The sequence below is a fragment of the Capsicum annuum genome, chromosome 6 (assembly GCF_002878395.1).
Source record: "Capsicum annuum cultivar UCD-10X-F1 chromosome 6, UCD10Xv1.1, whole genome shotgun sequence".
Classification (NCBI taxonomy): domain Eukaryota; kingdom Viridiplantae; phylum Streptophyta; class Magnoliopsida; order Solanales; family Solanaceae; genus Capsicum; species Capsicum annuum.
In genome coordinates this window covers 23972013-23995706 of record NC_061116.1, presented here as the reverse complement: position 1 = coordinate 23995706, position 23694 = coordinate 23972013, and the positions used below count along the sequence as shown (strand labels likewise).

At 34.5% G+C, this 23694-nt stretch overlaps 1 long non-coding RNA gene across 1 annotated transcript; it reads right to left on the bottom strand.

The window, feature by feature from the left end:
- Positions 1-7089: 7089 nt before the first annotated feature.
- LOC124899677 lies at positions 7090-7878 on the bottom strand. The gene is made up of 3 exons (XR_007056978.1): positions 7504-7878; positions 7354-7432; positions 7090-7292 (listed from the first exon to the last, which is right to left on the bottom strand). It is a non-coding gene; the product is annotated as an uncharacterized LOC124899677 (long non-coding RNA).
- Positions 7879-23694: the final 15816 nt, after the last annotated feature.

Sequence of the window (23694 nt, the reverse complement as noted above, 5' to 3'; positions counted from 1 at the left end):
ACTCATGGGTTGGTTGTGTTGTCATGCATTAAAAGTTTTATTCTTTGACTTAAATTTTTCTTGTATACCTGAGAAATACATTTTGAAAAGGTGGACTAAGAATGCTAAGCATGGCAATGGATTTGAGGAGTACACCCAAAAGAAAGAAACAATGAAACCCTTCATCGTAATTAGCTTAAATGGATTAATGAAAGATTCTTTTACTGTTATGACTTTAACGGCAAATGGCTTGAACTTTGAGGAAATTGCCTGAAAGTATTTGTATCAGGCAAAGATTGAGATTATTAAGCATCAAAGTGAATTGTATGCTGAAAATTATGAGAAGGATAACAACAAGCTAGTGGAACTGATAAGAAAAAAAACAAAAGAAATGGATACGGAAGAATGAAGTCAAAAGTGAGCAAAGAAAAAAAAAGCATCACGAAAGACATTAAAAAATAGAGCAGTATTATCATATGAACATCAGTCTTTGAATGTTATCTGCCGAGTTTTGAAACGCAATCAACTTCAATGCAAGGCTTCACTGAACTAAACTTTAAGGTTATTTTCCATCATCAAATTAAACATTTTAATCATTGCCTTGCTACTTTATTTATCTACTAATTTTGATTCTTTTCTTCTATTAAAATTCATTTACTAAGCTTGATTTTTTTTCTTTTTAAATTCAAACTTACAGATACATGGAGATTCATATAATAATTTCAGTAAACTATTAACACAAAACTTGAATCTGCAATCTGGAGTGTGCTTTCAAAGTCAAGGTTCAAACAATGCATTAAAAATATTGGTATCAATGAAAAGGGAATATAGTAGATCTCAGGAGTATATTCTATAACAGATTTTATCTTTTTTGAACATCACAAATATTTATATGACAAATATTTTGCTATTTTGGCATTAGAAATGACATGCAAATAAAGATTTGTAGAGATCTAAATTTTGTTACTCGTTTTATATAATATTTTTTCATATTTATATGGATATTTAGAAAAAAAATTAATCATGAAGATGAAGCAAGATTCGTACTTGAAAAATATGGATAAACAAAAATTGTAGATGAAGATGAAGTAATTAAGCTAGATTTGAGTAAAGAACCAAAATTTGAGAATGATGCTTCAATTTTTTTTATTTTCAACAAATATCAATTTTTTTCAGTATTAGCAGCATCTCAAATCGCCAATCAATATTTGAATATTAGTATTTACAGAAATTACAAATTTAATATCAATAGATGAACATGCAATTTTGAATTTTAATAGAAGTGCTCAGATAAAAAAATTAAAAGATTGTTTTGTTTAGAAGAAAGGTTTTCTGATGAAGAAATGGACAAGTCAAGAACATTCAATATTGGTTTGAAATTGCAAAGACAATCAATACATGTTAAGTCCTCCACTTTCAATAACTTTAATGTTTTTAAATTTATTTTTCTGTGGATCCCATAAACCACTTTAAGTTTTTTCTCAAATGTTAGTCTCTCTCTTGTTGATTTTAATTTTGCAACTTTAAATTAATAAAATGGTCTCACAATCCACATGTCAAGTTAGTGGAGCCTCATACAAGTATTGTTGGTTGAGTCTCATTCAAAATAAAAAAATTTCTCAACTTATATAGTAGATGATTTGGTGTATAGAGTTTAACTTAGACAGAGAAGATTAAATCATCGATTCTTATACGTTAAAATTATAGTTCACATTCATAGATGAAAATTTGGACAAACTATCGAAATTGTAGCACGAGATTAAATGTAATTTATCTTAATTACAAAAATGGTATAGTTTTAACTTCCCGTGCTAGTGCATTTTATATGTATTTAACAAAAATGAATAGAGATAGTTGTTCTAGACTAACTGATAATAACATATTCCTTAAACTATTAAATGTACTTATATTCTCAATCTTGATATAAATATTATGATCTGTATATATTATTTATCGTTTTGATTTATTAAAATGTGATATTCTGAGATGAGTCTATATTCCTGGTAGATTGGATGATAGTAATATATATTAGTGAAATAATAAGTTAGTTGATGAAATTCATATCTCGATATAAAGATTGATGAAACGCCTTTTATGATAAGTTTATAAGTTTTCATGTGTAAACCAGGATGGTGGATTTATGAATTCGACGTATGAAATAAGTTAAGCATTGATCTAAAGGAAATTAATCATTAATTAAATTCGTCAGTAATTTATTTTATTGATTAGTATTTGTAATCTTAATGTGAGAAATTACATAAGTGTTTAATGGAGAATTTCAAAATAAAAAGAGGAGTGCAATTACGGTTTTTTACTGGAATGATTTGTAATTTATTATGAAAAGAATAATTTAAATTAGTATTTTGAACTATTTTCATAATAGAGAGCCTCGGTAATTAATTTTGTGGTCCCTACAGTGCCCACATTAAACTAGAACTCAAAATCCTATTTTCTATGAGCAAAGAAGTCACTACCTTTCTTTGTTCAAATAGAAACACACGTGTGTTTTTCTTTCCTCTTTGAATTGGGAGAGTATCTCTATAAATAGGGATTACCCTAGCCTAATAATTAAGTTTGCTATTCAATATTGAGAGATTTTGACTGTGAATTTTGGATCACTGTAGAAGACCACAGATTCGACAATGAATTCGCTTCATGATATTTGTTCACGCTTTAAGAGGTATTTCTAATTAATTTTGAACATCCTTTACATGAACTAGGAATGGGTCAAAAATATAAGTGACTTAAGACCAAAATCAAACATAGTCCTTAATTTTTTAAGAAAAAATAACTATTTTTTAAGAAAAAATAACTATTTTTTATTAAAGTCTATTTTTGTAAAATTGTATAATCAATTTTTTTCTAATAATTCATTTTTAGTAAACAATATATTGTATTTAATCTTTCTTGAGATAATATATTATTTTTTAACAGTCGAATCTGCTTGGGAGTATGTCTGACATAAGAGTTAGCCAAATAGCATTTACAAGAAAATATGGATGAAAAATTTGTCTTTCAAAATAACATTCCTTATATGGAGGGCTTGAAAATTTATGATATCAGTGGATGATAGAGTGAAAAGATGGGAATATGAAAGACCATCCAGATGCTAGTGTTGTGAGAATCTCAAACAGGGGATTATGTATCATGTATTCCTAAAATCTTATATTGCTAACAGGATTTAGTCTTTTTTTTTTTTCTAATTGTTCAGAATAAACATAGATGGACTGCCTTTAAGGAAAGTTATCATGCAGTGGTGAAGAAAGGCATAGGAACATATTATATTGCTATACCAATCATTATAATTTGAAAGATATGAAAAAAAGAATCACAGTAAGCATGAGCGGAAGATCACGTCACAATAAAAAATCATTCGTAATATTACCAGAAACATAGTAATGTTGCTAAAGGTAAGGAAACCAAGGAGGACCTTTGCAAACAATTGGAGAAGAATATTGAAGGAATACACACCTATTCTGAAGGTTGTAAAGGTGTTACGGGAATTCCCTCCATCTAGTTGGGTTAAATACAATACTGATGAGGTTTTAAGAAGAAATCCTGGACCTAGTTTCTACGCTTTTTATGTAAAGGATGATAAAGGTGACTTATTGTATGTAGAGTGCAGATAGATAGAGGACACAACAAGTACACAAGCAAAGGATGATAAAGGTGACTTATTGTATGTAGAGTGCAGATAGATAGAGGACACAACAAGTACACAAGCAGAAATAACAACTCTTCTACAAGCCATCAAACATTACAATAAAGCAGCATATAATTAGGATATATTTCACATTGATTCACTACTGATATACAAGTTTATGCAAAAGGAATAGACATGTCCATGAAGTATTGCAGATAAAGTGGATGAAATAGAGGCACAGTTGGCAAATAAGACACACAAATTTCAACACATACTAAGAGAAGGAAACACAATAGCAAATTTTCTAGATAATATAGCAATAAATAAAGGGAACAATAAGTTTGTAAGTTTTAACAGTCTAGAATCCACAGTGAGAAGATTAATAGATAGTGATAAATTACAATGCACATATTTAAAAATATCACCAAGCAAGGGATGATGGGGTTGGGAAGGCTAAGCATGATGTTTTTCACTAGCATAATTGCAAGGTGCCTTAAAGACATCGAAAAGAGTGAAATGCTAACTAGTCTATGCACTTCACCTAACAAAAATGATCCAACAAAATAGGAGGGATCTTAGGTCAGATCGGACATGGAGAACCTGGAACCTAGTCACTCAATATTTGGGGTGGTGAATTAAAGCTACTTATGCACTCCTGTCACGACCCCCCCTCCCCAAAACAAAATAAGAATCATGATAGCACTTGTCGAGGCATACTTAGACAAGTAAGCCTATCACTCAAACTGTACAAAAAGGAAAAAAAGATAAAATTGTCCAAGGTAAGGCTTCTTGAACCAAGCCGAACCATATAAGTAATCATGAAAATGCGGAAAGAACTTATCCAAATACCATACATTCTTAAAATCAAGTGTCAATAGTGTAAGAACTTTGAATACTATGCATGAGTCGAATACATTGAAAAATAACCACAAATAAGCAATCTATGTCTCCGAATACTAATAAAGATATAACTAATACCAAAAGATAGAGGCGAACTCCGTACGTAGGAACATCCAACCACTACCTTGAGAAATCTGAAGGCATCCAAAATCAGCCAATCTGAGGCGCACTCGAGCTAGGATTTGCACCAAAAAGGTGCAATAGGTGCGAGTACAGTCCACTTGTACTCAGTAGGTATCATAGGCTGACCAAGCAAAGTAGTAAATAAAACATACAAAATATACACTAAGAGCACATAACCTGCAATAAAAAAATGTCCCACAATGGTAGACCATACCGCTTGCACTAACAGTTCAACAATATCCACACATAATACAATAATACACCAGATAGGGATACAAATACACACAATATCACATATAAGTAGAACAAAGAGGAATATGTATACTCAAGATCATCAAGTACAAATAAAGGAAGATAGAACAATTAGACATTAAAAAGTCAAGATATAGAACAAATAGATAGATGGCAAGTCAATATGGCAATACAAGCACAACATAAAACAATAAAACAAGTGCAATGTATATGATGATGATGATGTACGAGGTCATCACACAACCTCCGAGATCATCGTACAATCTCCGTATACACCTACAGAGGCAAGCCTCCCGACGTGAGTTCCATGAGGGGTTCATCAACCCTTATATAATCCATATATCAATATATCCTCCCCGGCACCTCCCTCGAGGAGGGTTATAAAATTCGATGTTCTTAATATTTTCAGCATTTTCAGTACTTTCGATACTTTTAGTATTTGTAATACTTTCAGAGCACATAGACACAAATCCATTATTACAAACAACAACAATAAGTCTATACAAAACATACAACAACAAGTAAAATTATGTGTATAATGCCATGAGGATGATAATGCAATGCTCACGACCCATCATAATGAGTATTTCCACAACCAACTACATGAGGTATTTACACAACCAATCATAATAACACATTTTCACAACCACGTGAGCCAATATCCACTCATTAATTTCGCCATTTATGAATTTCCACATGTTTCATATGCCAATAAGTATGAATATATCACAATACACCAATGGTACCACATTAGGCATTTCAACAACATAATACACTTATTCACATATATTCAAGGCTATCAATATCACATAGGACCCCACACGGTCACACATATCACATCATATCTCAATTCCAATAATTACGTCACATATAGGCCCCCACACAGGTACAACATATAGATAGCCATTTTTCATGATTTATTTCCACCCTTAACATACATTTTGTACCATCATTTATTACGCACCCAGTCTGAAAAAGTTAAGCCATAACCTACCTCGAATGTCGAAATCAGTCTACTACACTTTGAACCCACGATCTTACTTTCCACGAACAATCCCGAAATCAACTAAAACCAAGAAATATAGAATCTATGCATCAAAACAAAGCTAACGATACCCATATTGATTACTTTTCATTCAGAGTTAAAACGGACCCCCGAAATGAATTTTTGAAAAAGAAGGGCAAGATCATAACTTTACTTTGAAAATGTATTCCCCATATTTTTAAGATTCTACAATTGAAACCTAAGTTAAATCGAGTAAATAACGAGGTTCAAATCGAAAAAAAAAACTGTTTTTGAGCTTTACCAAGTAAAATTTTTGAAATTCGTGTTAAAATCAAGAATTGAAGGTATTTTGAAGGTTAAATTGAGGAAAAACTAGTAATTATAAGATTAAAACATTATTCAAGTGAAAAAAAGTAAAATTGAGGTTTAAAATCAAGCCCTAAGATTTTTGGAGTTTTGAGAAATTAATCAAAGAATTAGAGTAGAAAAAGATAAAATCTAGAAGAAGATAAAATCTCACCTTGAATCCCATAATAAAATCAAGAAATAGATGTTAATTTAGGTTCCCAAACTCCACAATCTTCACTTTTAAGCTCTCACATTATTTTAGGATTTAACTCTCACGACACAAGGTGAAAGAATGGTTAAAATGGGCAAAGAGAGGGGTAAAAGCTGGTTTTATATTGCTGATTTTTTTACACCAGATTTTTAAGTCCAAAACGAACTTCGACGGGGTGTTCGAAATTCATTTGGAGTTTGAAATATACAAACTAACTATTCAATCACACTAAATTTAATGGTCCGAACTCAATGGCGATATCAAAATTTCGAAAAAACATCATTTTCACAAAATTGACCCCCGAAATTCGAAATCATAATTTTTCAAATGGAGGATCGAACTGAGATTTAAAAGCCATAAAATCACACCAAACATGCTATCCCCCTAAAATTGACATTTCGAATGTATTGACGAAGTCGAATTTTCCATCCGAGGTCATTTTGACGAAATGTGGATCGCACACTCATATTTCAAAATTTTCAACTTTCTGACTAAAAGATCGAAATAAGCTTAGGTGCATCGGGACCCGAACCAAAGGTCTACCTAGCCTAAAATAGATATTGTGGAGCTGCTGGCACAGTTTGTTCATCCATCCACCGCACGGATCAAAAGATAACCACACAAGTCTAAAATAAGGCTCTCTAAGCCATCAAAAATCACAGTATCACATTAAAGATATCAAAATGCATCGGGAATCGTGTCAATCACTCACATATCCCAAAAATACTACAATGCAACTATGGGAGGGATAAAACAATCAAATACATAAAATCACAAATTTCACATATTTTATCAAATTTTCAGGCCGTTACAACTCCATCTTAGCTCACCTGCAAAAAGGGAAACATCAGCATCAATAAAAGAATAGCCAAATGCAGTTGGAAAGCTTACCAGTTGATAGACAAGGTAGTAGGAGACGAGATCCTGTGTTATTTTCTAGTGAACCTACATTATCCACGAGAGAGCACAACTAGAAAAGAGAAAAGGAAAATCAAAAAAAGGTAGATAAGACAAGAAATGAAAGGAAGGAGAGAAGCTTACTCTTGAGAAATAATAAAGCAACAACAAGAAGATGGCGATCATGAAGGTTAATTATCCAATGAAGAAGGGCGATGAGCCTAGTGTTGACATGCGGCGGCAACATTTTTTCAGCTGGTAAGGGTGAAGAAAAGGAAAGCCAAGTGTTTCCTTTTACAAACCCTACAAAGGGTATACGTAATGATAGGGGTGGACTCGGGTTACCGAGTTGGACCGAGGAAGGGAGTTGAGTTTTTTCTTTTTTTTTTGTTTGTTTGGTGTGGACTAATAAGGTGTTGGGTTCAATGTCATGTGTTAATCATTATTAATTAATAAAATTTAAAATTTTTTCCCAAAAAAAGAGATATAATACTTTAGACATATCAAATTTCTTCTAATAATTATTTTCTTTTATATAAAAAGTTTATTTTTTAAAATAATATTTAATGTTTTTTTTTTTTTAAATTCTAACCTATTATTGTTAAAAAATGAGGCCCCTCAAATTTGGAGGCTTAAGGCGATCGTCTCTTTTTCTATGAGGTAGAGCCGCCCCTGATGTGAACTTATATTTATGTTGATTGTTTATAATTTATGTAAGCAGTATGATTCTGATATGCTTTCGTTGTTTATGCCTGTTTTTCAACAACTGATATCAAAGGCTTGCTTGCATTTTTATAGAAAATACGAAATTTACACATGTACGATTGTGTGGGTTTGCTCTTTCTTCCAGATTGTGAAAGAAAAACGCGTGTAAAAGGGACAATTATCTTACTGACCAAATTGGAAAAGGAATAGGCGCAAGGATACACGGTGATTCAGTTATCTATATCGGTGGCTAGTTGCAATATTTTGTTGGTTTGTTTCTTTTTAATCTATTAAATTTGTAAAATTTGATGAGGGAATCATTTAAGTTGCTGATGAACAAGTTATCATTGAAAAAAATGCAGAGATATTTTACTTTACAATATTTTTTCTTGATTGGTCACCGGATTGCACTTTTCGGCACATCTAACTGGAAAGGTTTTGTTGTTTTCATAACAATGTTATTTTTTCAAAATTGATTCCTTGTTTTGATTGGTCCAACACGAAATTACATGTGCACGTATTACTTTCGTGAGTATATTATCATTCGCTATTTGTAAAATTTTAATTTATCACACCCATTCAAAAATAATTAATAACAGGACTATTTTATCACAGTATTCTTATTAAATAATATTTACATTATCTATTAAAATTAATTTAAAAAAATAATTAATGTTAAGGGTAAAATAGAAAAAGAAAAATTATTTTGTCTTGATATGTCAAAAATGACAAGTAAAAATAGAAATTTAATTAGAAAATTACTAACAAATAAAAGTTAACGGAGGGAGTATTTTTGATATATAATATTGTGTAGAGTAAGAGTTTATGATCAGTAAATACTTATCACTAAAGTGGTTTATTTACTTGGAATCATTCTAAATTCTTAAGCTTTATACACGTGAGATTATATAAATACATGAATTGAGAATTGTTGTGAATAAATAGAATCTACGAAAGTAGTCTATCTATTGAAGTCATTGAATTTTTCTTTAATGTATCATGTATAAATTGTCAAGAATAAGTGTACATGAGAAGAGATATTAAAGGTTTTCACTCAGAAAGAGAAAATGTAATATCTTGAACTCTCAGGTATATTAAACAAGAGAAATATTTTGGTAAAGAGGGTTCATCCTCATGATTGCCAAGATTAAATAGTAATGAAATATTAAGTTTATGTGCTGGCTTAGACCTTCCTCCCATCGGATGAATTTAGAAGTCATTACGTATTTAATCGCTATCTCTCCTAAACTGAGTAATCTATGATTGGATCAATGTAACTAGAGTTAGGTTTTCACTTAAACTAATAGTATACCCATCTGATTTAGGTGTAAAGGTTTATGGAGTGAATAATCAGTCATTATATATGTGTATTGTATGAATAGTTCTCCAGTTGCGTCGCTTCATTATTTGAGATGCATGAATATATATGTATATGATGAGTTTGAATTTAATCGTTCAATGTTTACATGACTGTGTTGTTGATCTATTGTAATGTTTTTCAATTTTAGATTTAATATGTCTCCTTTTACCTCCTTTAGCACTATTTTGAGTCAAAATAAACTTAGGATTCATAGTTTTGTTGAGCAAAGTTCTACTTCTAAATCGAAAGGTGAAAAGAAGAAGAAAAATACTCATAATTCTAAGAAAGTTGTAGCTCAAACTGACATCGTGAAAAAGCCTAACGGCAAGTGTTTTCATTACAAGATGTTAGGCCATTAGAAGACAACACAGTGTTTAGTTTTCCTAGCTAAGAGGAAAAAATAAGCTAGATTCACTTTTGCTTGTTATTGAAAAATGTTTAGTGGCTGTTTCTATCATATCATGGTGTATAGATTCAGGAGCCATTGATCATGTTTGCCCTACTTTGAAGAGGTTTCAAGAAATGCACAAGCTGAATAGATGTGAAGTTAGTGTTTTTCAGGCTGATGGTTCAGCAGCTCCAACTTTAGCATTAGGAAATATTTGTATTTCGTTTGGTAATGGTAGAGTTTCATTTTAAAACACACATTATATACACCTGCTGTTAGAAGAAATTTGATTTCACTTTCTAGAGTTTTGAGATATGGTTATGATGTTAATTTTTTTGATAATGATTGTGTTATTAACTATAATAAATATTTTATCTTTGCTGGTATATTGATTGATGGTCTTTTTTTTTATTAATATCACTTCTGAACTTCAACAAAATATCAAGCTACATATTGTTAACCTTTTAACTAAAAGAAAACGTTCTTGTGAATTTAATGAGCTTATTTATGGCATTTGCATCTATGACACAAAATCTAGATAGGATTTCAAAGTTGGTTCGGAATGGACCTTTAAGTTCATTAAAAGTGGAGGCACTGCCAACATGTGAATCCTATTTTGAAGATAAAATGACTAAGAAACCTTTTTGCTCAAAAGGAAATAGAGCAAATGATAAATTAAAGTTAATTCATTCTGATTTGTGTGGTCCAGTGAACACTCAAGCGAGAAGTGGTTATGAGTATTTAGTGACTTTTATTGATAGTTACTCAAAATATGAATATATTTATTTGTTGTATCATAAGTCTGAATGTTTTGAAAAATTTAAAGAATTTAAGACAAAAATAAAAAAACAACATGATAAATGTATCAAGTCCCTGTGATCTGGTCGTGGTGGTCAATACCTCTCTAATGGGTTCATTAGCTACTTATCAAAATAAGGAATTAGATCACAAATGTCTGCACCTAGAACTCCACAACAGAATGATTTAGCAGAAAGAAGAAACAAGGCTCTTTTAAAAATGGTTAGATCTATAATGAGTTACTTTGATTTGCCTTATTTGTTTTAGGGTTATGCACTAGAAACTGCAAATTATATTCTAAACTTGTTTTCTTCCTAGTCGGTACCTATGACATCTATAAAACAGTGAACTAGGCATAAACCTAGTCTGAAACATGTTCGAATTTAGAAAATGTCCAGCACATTGCTGAAAGGGAAGGCAAAAAAAGTTGAAACCTAGATTAGAAGTATGTGTTTTTATTAGATACCTTCAAAAAATAAAAAGTGGTCTATTTGGCAATCCTGCATGAAAAAAGATCGTTGTATGTGCCAACACCAAGTTTCTAAAAAAGGATTTTGTAACAAACCATATTCAAGAAGTAAACTAGTTTTATAGAAATTAAGAAAATAGGTAACACATCAACCTATTGACGATAATGAAAATCAAATTCAAACTCCAGATGTTAGAGTTGATTTACCATTGCATTTTTATAGTGGAATGTTAATAAACATACAGTTCTACAAGTACAAATTTCTGAAAATCCATTACATCAAAGTTGTGAGGGGGCACTAGTAGAAGAAGTAATTGATGTCCCAACATCGCAAGGTGATGAGGATAACATAGAGACTCAACATTCAACAAATGATGTGGTTCAACCACAAGATCATAAGAGTGCAGTTGCCTCTATATCGATCCTTACAACCGAAGTGCCTCGTCGTAGTGAGAGAGAAATAACAAAAAACTATCTTGATATGTACTCTTGGGAGAGTTTTTTTATAGAATCCCTGAAGAGTTGAATATCGAGGCAATGAATTACAATAAAACACTACAGGATAAAGATGCAAACAAATGAATTATTGCTATGAAATCAGAAATGGAGTCCATATACTCCAATAAAGTCTAGAATCTTGTAGAACCACCTATAGATGGAGTCAAACCCATTGAATGCAAGTGGATATATAAGAAACAAGGAGGAGTAGACGAAAAAGTGCAAACTTACAAAGCTAGGCTTGTTGTAAAGGGATTTATTTAGAAAGAAGGGATCAACTATGAGAAAACCTTTTCACTAATAGTCATGCTTAAGTCTATTAGAATTCTCTTATAATTGCTGCTCATTATGATAATGAGATTTGACAAATGGATGTCAAGACAACTTTCCTTAATGGAAGTCTTGATGAAGCATTTTTATGCGGCAACCAGATGGTTTCATTCAAAAGGGAATGAATACATGTCGTGCAAGCTTAAGTGATCCATTTATGGATTAAAGCAAGATTATAGGGCATGAACCACTTCTTTTGACAATACAGTTAAGACTTTTGGTTTTGAACAATGTCTTGATGAGTCTTGCGTGTGTAAAAAGTAGAATGGGGATAAAGTAGTATTTTTAATATTGTGTGTAGATGATATCTTGATCATATAGGAAATAATGTGGGATTGTTAAATTCAGTTAAGAAATGGTTATCTAGTAATTTTGATATGAAATATTTGGGAGAAGTTGTTCACATCCTTAGGATCAAGGTTCTACATAATCGTAAAAAAAGAATGTTAGGCTTATCTCAAGCTCTTTATATGATACATTTCTTACCAGGTTTAACATGCATGATTACAAAAAGGGACTTTTTTTTCCTTTTAGACATGAAATTTCTCTTTTTAAGGATCAATGTCCTAAAACAGATAAGGAGATAGAAAACATGAAAGCAATTCCTTATTCATCCGCTGTAAGAAGACTCATGTATGCGATATTATACACTATACTCAATAACTGCTTTGCTGTATGCATGGTTAGCAAATTTTAGTCTAACCCCAAAAAATAACACTAGACAGTAGTTAAGCATATAATCAAGTGCCTAAAAAGAACTAGGGATTACATGCTACTTTACCATTTAAATGAGTTAGTGCCGATAGGGTACGCAAACTCATATTTCCAATCTAACAAGGCCTCTAGAAAGTCGACTCTAGAAATGTTTTTACTTTGGAAGGTGCATCATTATTTGAAGGAACATCAAGCAAACTTGTATTGCTGATTCCACAATGGAAACCAAATTTGTAGAAACCTCTAAGGCAGCTAAGGAGGTAGTATGGCTCAAAAACTTTTTCAAAGATTTGGCGGTTGTCCCTATAATAAAAGCACCACTTACAATTTATTACGACTATAGTGGTGCAGTTGTAAATTCAAAGTAACCATGTAGCCATAAGAAGGCAAAACACATTAAGCGTAAGTATTATTTGATTCGAGACAGATGTGTCATGGTTTTATGGCACTTTCGATGCTTAAAACCAGAAAATATGCAAGTAATTAGGTTCGTTTTGGTAGATATAATGTGTTTTTGTGTCTCTTTTGTAGAGAGCTAGGTTTTAAAGCTTAAAAATGAAGAAAAAAAAGTTAAGATTAGAGGAGATCATCACTTACGATTCCACTTATGTGGCGTAGGTCCCACCTACGTCCCATATGTGTCCTTTCATTGCTCTTAGAGCAGAAACTTCTGAGAATCAGAACGTTTAAGTGTTGAATACTAGTTACGAGGGTTCACCTACGACCCATAGGTATTAGTGTAAGTGTCAAAGAATTGAAGTTCAGATAAGTTGATTTTGGAAGAGTCTTCTTGTACCTACGAAGAGGCAACCTAAGGGACGTAAGTACCACCTACGCCTTGTGGGTATCAGTACAAAAGAAGATGTTATAGATTTGAGAAGACTGCTACCTACAATGGCCATCTACACGGCATAGGTGCCACTTATGGCCCATAAGTAGCTGCGTAAGTGGCCACTGACTTAATTTTCCCCGTACGTATTGGTTTAGATTTCAGGATTTGTAAGTAATCTATAAATACTCTTTTGATATTTTATATTTATTTTATGAACTCATATTATTCAAAAACAAATATTGATTTCAAGATTGACTTTTGATCTTAGAATTCCTGTGTTTTTGGTTTTTGGTTGATTAATTGATTTGGGACTTTAGGGTTTATTCTTCTATTATTGTGAGATTTATTATATGCCTTTATTTATTAAATTCCATGGTGTGTATTGCAACTATGAGCGACTAAATCCTTTAGCTTGGTTTGTGGAAACCCTAGCAGAATAATGAAGTAGGGGAAGTGTAAGGTCCTTCTACATCCTTCTTTATGTTTGCATTGTGATCTTCTTCGGTTTAATTGTTTCCTTAGTTGTGGCCACCACTTAGAACCCGTCTGTATTCGAGATCATCTTCATAAGAGAGATTGAGATTGAAAAAAAAGGATTACAACAGTGGTTTGAGGCTATCAACCCTCATCTAATAACTTGATACCCAAAATATGATAATTAAATTAGGATTAAAGACAAGGGTTAATAAGGAGACACCCTGAGACTCATAAGATGAAGGTTGAGATTTATTAAAGCATTCACAAGATGGTTGGTAATACCTAACCTGTCAGATTTTTCATTTGTGGCGGTGAGATAGTTGGATTGAGCACGAGAAACTTACAGAGTTAGGATGCCAGGAGGAACATAGTTCTCGTCTTTATCTCAGATTGGTTACAACCAAAATCACTCACAACTTGTTACTTTTTACTGTTTACTACAAATTTACCCATTTACTTTTCTGCACTTCCGGCTACTTAAATAAGTTCGAGAGACATATTCAACCTATTCTCTGCGGGATTGATCCCAACCTAGTTAGATTACTATAATTTGACAACAACTGCATTGTATCTTCTAGGAGGGTATAGTTTGGCGGGAATATAGTTAGCGATTTATTGGTTGGAGCTGTTGAAGTTTTTGGCTTTTAATTTTTTGTTCTTCTTGAGGCGTACGTCGGCGTATGCCCAGTACTAAGAGTCAAGGCAATCCCTTGATCCCATTTGATCCAAAGCTAGAAAGAATATTATAACAAAATCATATGATTTTATAACATGGTCGTAAAGCTTATCATGAGCTACCTCAAGATAATCCATAGGACTTTCCTCCCCCACCTCTTTAGGAGACAGTCAAGAAAACCCCTCCATAATTTCTAGTAGAGGCTAATGCAAGGAGGGATAATGAGGTTGCCCAACATGTAATTCAAGAGGCAGAGAGAGCGAGATAGAGACAAAAGTTGATCTCGAGCAAAACTCAACAGAGGTAGTAGAGATAGAGCTCCAATACCCCCAGCATTTCAATATTTTCCAACATAAAAAATCTTGATGAAGACATGAGGTATGTAGAGCCTACCAAGATAGGAGCTATCATTACTCTCAGGGGGTGAAGTTAGACATTACTAGTGCTATAATCTAGTTTTTGAATCTAAAAAGTGTGTTTGCTGCTCTGCCGACTGATGACACAAACACGTACCTCATCAATTTTTTTAGAATTTATACTTCATATAACATACCTGGGGTAGATCAAAAAGTGTTGAAACTTAGCTTTATCCTATTCTCTCTAACTGGTTAAGCGATATTAGGGTTAGAGAAACTACCACATGGGTTCATTACTACTTAGAACAGTTGTGGAAGAAGCTCTTAGACTGGTTCTTCCCTCCTGCCAAAATACTATAGTTTAAGATGAGATCTATAGTTTAGGTAATTATATTCTGAATCAATATATGAGGCATGGTTTTGGTCAAAGAAGAAGTTGATGATGGTGCCTAATTATTGAATTTCAAGGAGAAATTTATTGGATATGTTCTATCATGCCCTGAATACCAATTCCAAATATATAGTGTATACGATTATTGGTGGAGTGTTCATGAACCTGTGCTGGGAGGTAAAATTAAAAATATTAGATCAGATCTCTCTTACCAATCGAGGGTGGAATACTTAGGAGTCGAAGAGAGATATCGGTGTTTATTTCATTGGTGCTTCCAGAGAGCATAGAGTTATAGATAATTCTGTGGCTCAAGAGGTTGTGCATTCGAGGACGACTATTAGTTTACTACCAAAGTAGTTTGCAATAATAAATTCTGAGAAGGTGAATGCTATTGGCACACAAGGTAAAGCATCTCGGTCATATGATTCTAATGTAGATGAAGAAGTAAATACCTAGATAGAGAGTTGGTGGGTTTTTGAGCCTTGGTGGGTTTTTGAGCCAAGGTCCAATCGTCTACTTAAGATAATTAGAACTCGAGGCAAGGGAACCAAAGTCAGAAATATATGAGTGTAGATATAGGGATCAGGGCAGAGAGAGAGATGGCGACTGGAGATATAATAATGATTAGAAGGAAAATGGTGATGCCTATCTTCTACCAGGGAACCATAACACTGAGTCGAGGATGGAGGCATTGCTCACTAAGTTAGTTAAGGGTTCAAAAAGTCAAGAAAGTTGCCTTAAGAAGATTAAATACAAATTTTCAGGTTTGATCCAGAAAGTGGAATTGTATGCTACTATGATCAAGCAACTTGACCAATAATTTGGTTAGATATCAGCGACCTTGAATTAGCATCAATTGAGCACCATTCCAACTAATACTATGTAGAATCCAAAGAATGACAGTTACTATTTGGCCATCACTAGTTGGAGTAGTAAGGCCACAATTTATCCTTCCATGCCTGTATTTGATAAAGCTAAGGATGGTGTTATTGATGTAGATGAGACACCTGAAGTGAAATCTGGAAAGTTGGTAACTAGTGGTGAGTCATTGCAAAAATCTATATATTGATAAAAGAGATAAGAAGGACAAATGTAAGGGAAAAGAAGTTGATCCTATACTAAAGACCATTCCATGACCTCCTCCACCTTTTCCTTAGAGATTGAAGAAAAGATAAAAGAAAGAAAAGTATCAAAAGTTCTTATTGATGTTGAAGGAACTGTCTGTTAATATTCCTCTTATAGAAGCATTAGAGAAAATGCTTGGATACTCTAAGTTCATAAAGAATTTGGCTACTAGATAGCAGATGGTTGGTTTGAGCTCACTGATAATGTTCACTAGTGTAGTGTCGTTACTTTCTAATCTTTGGTTGAGAAGAAGGATGACCCTAACATTTACTATTCCATGTACCATTGGGTCCTTCAATTTCCTTTAAGCTCTATGTAATTTGGAAGATAGTATCAATCTGATGTCGTTGGTAGTATACAAGTTTTTTTGGTTGGGGGCACCCAAACCTATATCCATGAGGTTATTGATGATTGCCCAGACTGTGAAGAAATTGGTTGGTATTTTGTGTGATATTTTGGTGAATATTGCATCCTTCTTATTTCCAACTAATTTCGTAATCATTGATCCTGAGGTAGACTTCAAAGTCCCTATTTCTTGGGAAGGACTTTCCTAGCTACTGGTAGGGCCTTGATTGACATGGAGATGGGGCAGATAAAGTTCAAACTTAATGAGCAAGTTACTTTTAATGTGTGATAGTCTATATGGTAGTCGAATTATATGAGAGAGGTATCCATGATTGATACTGTTGAAAATAATTCTGTGACTGTGCCCATTAAAAAAAATATGGGTTTAAGGCATTAGCAGTGGTTATCATGAACTTTAACATCAATGGCATCGATAAGTATGATGAGATGGTGAGCGCGTTGTACGGTAGAGGTTCTTATAATTATGCTTCGAAGAAGCTAGATCTTGATCTGAAGAATAGAACCACTCCTCCAACTTGACTATCTTTTGAGAAGTCACTGGTCTTAGAATTAAAGGCCCTTTCATCTCACTTGCGTTATGAATTATTGGGGGCCAATAATACCTGATCGATCATTAATTATTGTTGATTTATTAGAGACACAAGTTGAAGCATTGATCTCAGTGTTGTAGAGGTTCAAGAGGGCTATCAAATGGACTATTGCAGACACGCATAAGATATAGCTTAAACCAGAATGTAGACCCAGCATCGAGCACCAACATCAGTTTGATCCTCCTATATAGGAGATAGTAAAGAAAAAGACCATCAAGCTTTTAGATGCTGGAGTGGTTTATCCTATTTAGAATAGTAAGTGGGTTAGCTTGGTTTAATATATACCTAAGCAGGGTGGGGTCACTGTGTTCCCTAATGAGATTAATAAATTGGTGCCCATGAGATTGGTTACTGGATGGAGAGTATGCATGGATCACAAAAAGTTAAATACTTGGACTTAAAAAGATCAGTTTTCTATGTCATTCATGGATCAGATGCTTAACGGACTAGTGGACAGAGGTTGCTACTATTTTCTTGATGGGTACTTGGGATACAATCAGATTTATATTGCTCTCGAGGATCAAAAAGATGAATTTTACTTGCCCTTATATGACTTTTGTATTCAAGAGGATGTTGTTCGGACTATGCAATGCTTCTGCCACCTTTCAGTGGTGTATGTTATCGATATTTTTTGACATGGTGGAGGACACTATAGAGGTTTTCATGGATGACTTTTTGGTTGTTGGGGACTCCTTTGATGATTGTTTAGCCCATTTGGCCAACACACCCCAAAGATGTGAGGAGTGCAATCTGGTGCTGAATTGAGAGAAGTACCATTTTTATGGTGAAGAAAGGTATTGTTCTCAATCATAAACTCTCAAAGAAGGGTATTGAGGTGGATATAACAAAGATGTAAGTGATAGAAAAATTGCCACCTCCGGTCTTAGTTAAAGGTATCCAAAGCTTTTTGGGTCATGTTGGCTTTTATAGTATGTTTATCAAGGACTTTTCTAAAATTGCTAATCCTCCATGTAATCTTTTAGATAAGGAGGTGAAATTTCCATTTGATGATGCATGTATCAAGGCCTTTGAGTGCCTTAAGAGCGGTTGGTCTCAGCTCCCATTATTGTGTCCACTGATTGGTCTTTATCATTTCATGTTATGTGTGATGCTAGTGTAGTGGCCTTGGGTGTTGTCCTAGTCCAAATAACTGAGAAAATCCTTCACCCGATCTATTATATCATCAAGGCGTCAAACACCACACAGAAAAACTATACATTCATTGACCAGGGTTATTTGTGGTGGTTTTTGCCTTTGAGAAATTTTGGTCCTATTTGATAGGGACCAAAGTCATAGTTCGCATAGATCATGCATCTTTGAGGTATCTAATACCGAATAAAGAATCAAAATCGAGGTTTATACATTGGGTCCTCTTTGTTGCAAGAATTTGACTTTGAGGTAAAAGATCGAAAGGGCACTGAGAACCAGGTTACTGATCAATTATCTTGCCTTAAGGAGGAGGCAATGCAGAAATTAGGGGATAAGCTTGAAATAAATGATACTTTTCCAAATGAGCGGGGCTTTCCAGCATCTCAAAACTTAATCCCTAGTTCGATGATTTTGCTAACTTTTTGGAAAGTGATCTTGTTTCTAAAGATTTTTCATTCCAGTAATCTAAGAGGGCCATGCATGAGGTGGGAAATTTTTGTTAGGATAAGCCTCATCTCTTTCAGATTTGTGTGGATGGCTTTATTCATAGATTTATTCCTAGGTAGAGATGATGAGCATCCTTGAGGCTTGCCATTCATTGTCGGTTGGGGGTCATCATGGTGGTGCCTGCATAATCCACAAAATTCTACAGTGTGGGTATTATTGGCTAACTATATACAAGGATGCTCATGACTTTGCTCAAGCCTATGACTAGTGTCAGAGATAAGGTAATATCTCATAAAAACATGAACTCCCCATGACACCTTTCTTGGAGTTAGAGCTATTTGATGTATAGGAAATTGATTTCATGGGTCCATTTGTGAGCTCCTATGGGATGAAGTACATTCTAGTGGAATTCGGCTATGTTTCAAAGTGGGTGAATGTGATTGTGCTTTCCAAAAATAAGGGTTGAAGTGCCACTGCGTTCTTGAAAAAGAATATTTTTTCTCTGTTTGGCACTTCATTTGCGATTATTAGTGATGGTAGGTCTCACTTCTACAATCTTCTTTTTGATGATTTACTTTAAAAATATAGTGTGAAGCATAAGGAAGCAACACCTTACTATCCTCAGACGAGTGGGCAGGTTGAGGTCTCCAATCAGGAGATCAAGTCCATATTGGCAAAGATTGTAAATGCCAACAAGACTGACTGGCCAAGGAAGTTAGATGATGCTTTGTGGGCCTACTGGAAAGCTTTTATGACCCCATATATGCCTCTCCATATCAGCTCGTGTACGGCAAGTCATGCCACTTACCAGTTAAACTTAAGCATAAGGCATTATGGGCATTGAAAAAACTTAATTTGGAGTGACATGATACAACTAAGTTGAGGATGAGTAAGGTGAGTGAGTTAGATAAATTTAGGCTTCGTGCTTATGAGAATTCTGCTCTAGACAATGAAAATATGATGTTGTATCATGACAAGAATATCGAGAAGAGCGTGTTTGAGTCCAGTGATATGTTCTAGCTATATAATTCAAGACTTCGCTTGTTTCTTAGCAAGTTAAAATCTAGGTGGTATGGACCATTCACCATGCTTAGGGTGTTTTCACATGGTGCTATTGAGCTAAAACAAGATGGTGAAACCCCGTTCAAGGTGAATGGGCAGCGTGTCAAGTACTATTGGGTAACACTGATGAGGTAAAAGTGGTTGTTGATGTAAGGCTTGGCGAAGTCTGAGTAGCCAAGACAACCGAGTCATGCCATGATATTAAATCAAGCACTTCATAGGAGGCAATTCATGGGCTTGTTGGTGAAGTTTGAGTTACCAACATAGACATGTCATGCTGCAACATTAAATCAAGCATTGGGTAGGAGGTAACGCACTATTTTAATGTTCACATTATTATCTTTTTGTAGGTGTATAACATAAGGAACTACCTGAAACATGGTAAAACATTGAAAAATTCCAAAAATTCCAAGTAAGAGGACTTATTAACCAACTTATGGGGGTCATAAGTCCCACGTAGGCCAGGTAAGTGATGCAATAACTGTCAGAGTGAAAAATTTGAGAATTTTGGGGTCTCTGAACTTTTACCTATGAACCCACTTAAGGGGGTTCTAAGTACCACTTTCGATGTCGTAAGTGGTGTCATAAGTGTCAGAACAAAAAGTTCAGAGGAACAAAAATTTTTCTGCAAGTTTCGGGCCATAAGTGGTGCCATAAGTGATAGAAATTTTTTGGGTCCAAATTTTAAAAATCTAGGATGGACCCAAGTGGATCCGACTCGGACCAGCCTACCCACACTTTTAAAAACCCAAAATCTAATTCCTATGCCTCATATTCTCAGCATTTATAGCTTCTACCCAAATTTAAACTCTCTAACTTCCTCTTTGATTCTATAAAAGGCAAAACTCCCTCCTTAGTCCATCATGTGCACTCTTAAGAACATTCAAAGGGTAGGGTTTTTTTTATTTCATCAATTTTCTACTTCTATATCTCGCAATCAAGGTAAATTTTTTGGCTCCTACTAGTATTTTATTGTGAAGTTAACAAAGAAAAGTGAGTTAGTACTTGAATATGCTTGAAAATTATGGAAAACTCAAAAATATTATTTGTAAGAGATTAGAATAATCTAAAAGTTGAAACTAGTGCTTTATTCTTGAATAATTAATATGTGATCATGCTCCAGATATAAGTAGAAGTTTAAAAGGTTGATGAAAACCCAATATTTGTGTGCCTAACTTGTGTTTGTGAACTTGATAAATGTCGTTGTGTGAAAAATTAGATTTGAATGGGCTAAATACACTGTAAGAGGATGTAAAATTTGGAAACTTCAAACTACCCTCAGAAGGGTACCTATGATGGTACCTACGAGTCACGTAAGTAGCACTTACGGACCGTAAATGACTGTAGGTGTAAGATTTGAAGCCCTAAAACTTCAGGGATTTGTATGGCACATATGAAGGCCACTTTATGTGCCATAAAGGGCACCTATAACCCGTAGATGGCCCTTGTAAGTTCCTCACCCTAAAATTTCATATTTTGTTTCAAATTTTTCATTTTATTTTTCTCCTTCAAGCACTAACAACTGATTTTTCAAGTACTCTGGCACCCAAGAAATTATGAAGAAAGGAGTACAGTCGAGGCTTCGAGATAACTCCCCTAAGCACAGTGGCTCAATGGAGGTGTACTCGATTGCCCCAGACAAACCAAAGGCTCCACGAACTGGGAGACCAAAACAGGTTGCAGTTGCAGCCGCCGTTGTAGCCACTTTGGGTATCCAAGGTACTTATCCTTCCCCCATACAGACTCAGCCAGTCATTCATCTCACATCTGCACAAGACGGAGCCCAGATTTTCATACCTAGGCTAGTTCCTAGGTCGAGGTTGAATTCATCCAGCACTTCACCACCACACTCTTCCTAGTCAGAAAAGGGAGAGCATACTTTTGAGGATAGATCTGAGGAAGAAAAAATGGGGACTGAATAGGAGGTTGAGTCTAAATCAATTTATGGTTTGGGTAAATAGGAAGACACAGAGGACCCCTAGTCTGAGGAGGGGTCAGAGGATAAGTCGACCTCAATGAGTGAGTCAGCAGTACCCCCAGTTTAAAGAGGGTACATATTATGTTCCACTTCAGGTTTCATCTTCTTCAGTACCTGAAACAGAGCTTCTTACACAGGATCCTCGGCCTTTTATTCCACCACCAACTAGCCCTACACCAAACTCTACATATATCTCGGTAGTACCTATAGTTGAGATAAACCTAAGGTGGTATGTAGAGGAGATGCAGATAATTTATGAGTGGGATAACTTTATTATTGAGGAGAGTCGACCTAAGAGGACTATTCAGGCTAAGAGGAGGTTTGAGTTATTAGTGCTAGCAGGGGAACTAGACCTGTAGTCCTTTTTTGAGTGATACTAGTTAGGGTGGATCGCTCGGCCCCAGGGATTTACAGTCAGGCCTTGATCAGGAAGTTCTATGATTCCTAGGTCGCCACAGTTGCTTTAGTTACACCTAGAGGAGTTAGAGGCACAGAGCAGCCTCATTTAAAGCATACTTTAATAAGAGGATTTCAGGTTGATATTTTAGCGACAACCATCCACTGAGTTCTTTTTGGACCTGACTATGTAGCTCCAGCATTTACAGTATAGTGTGACTTTTGATTAAGATTGGCGTGAGATAGATGTGCCATGAAAGATGTTGATTCTAGATAGCAGAGGTTGGGTTTGGTGAGATAGATCACCAACCAGATTTCAAACTTGGGTGAGATTCCTCCTAGATTGAGGATAAGGGAGAGATTAAGAAGGCAGTGTTATATTTCACTGCCAAGTTTTAGTGGATAGTAGTACACTTCTGATTATGTGCAAATGCATCGAATAACCTTTTGTAATGGGATATATCTTTACTAGTTGTGAGTTTAATTGCAGGATATGAGGTCGACTTTGCAGAACTCCTCAAATATGAGATGCACGAGCAAGCATTTAGGGACATGACCACTCTTCCCTTTCCGTGATAGATATAGAGGTTATGTAATGAGGCAGGTATGCCTGACATTCTGAATAATGATAGGAGACTTAAGGTGATGAGGATTGAACATGCTATAATGATTAAGGATCTAACAAACTCGTTCCTTGTACAGAGATCTCAGACACCTCTGACTATAATACCTACCAATTTTGAGAGGCTCCAGCTCTGGAAGAGCATATTGATAGGTCAGTCATAGATATTTATGTGGGTTTTAATATTGATACAGTTTAGAATAGAGATGTACCCGAGGTTGCTACAGAGAAAGTGGGCCCTAGCTACTTCTACTGTAGCATCGGTCTTCACTTTTGAGCTAGTTGAGGCATCTACTATGTACCCTCACCTCATTGCCATAACTATAGCTACAGGATTTTATAGCCATACCATATAATTTTTTACAGAGCCTAGTGGTGAGACAAGATGTGACTACTGTGCGCCTTACTGATATTGAGTCTGATCTAGCTTTATTATATGCATAGATCCGGCCTTGAGTCTGGATGGTGGTAGAGAGTTTTGAGACTTTGATATAGGTTGTGATTTGGGCTGAGATGTTGGAGTTCACTAGTGATTTGCACACCCAGATCAATACTTTTGAGGGGCAGGTATCGGTTCGATTCAAGGATATGCATGCTCTTGATCTA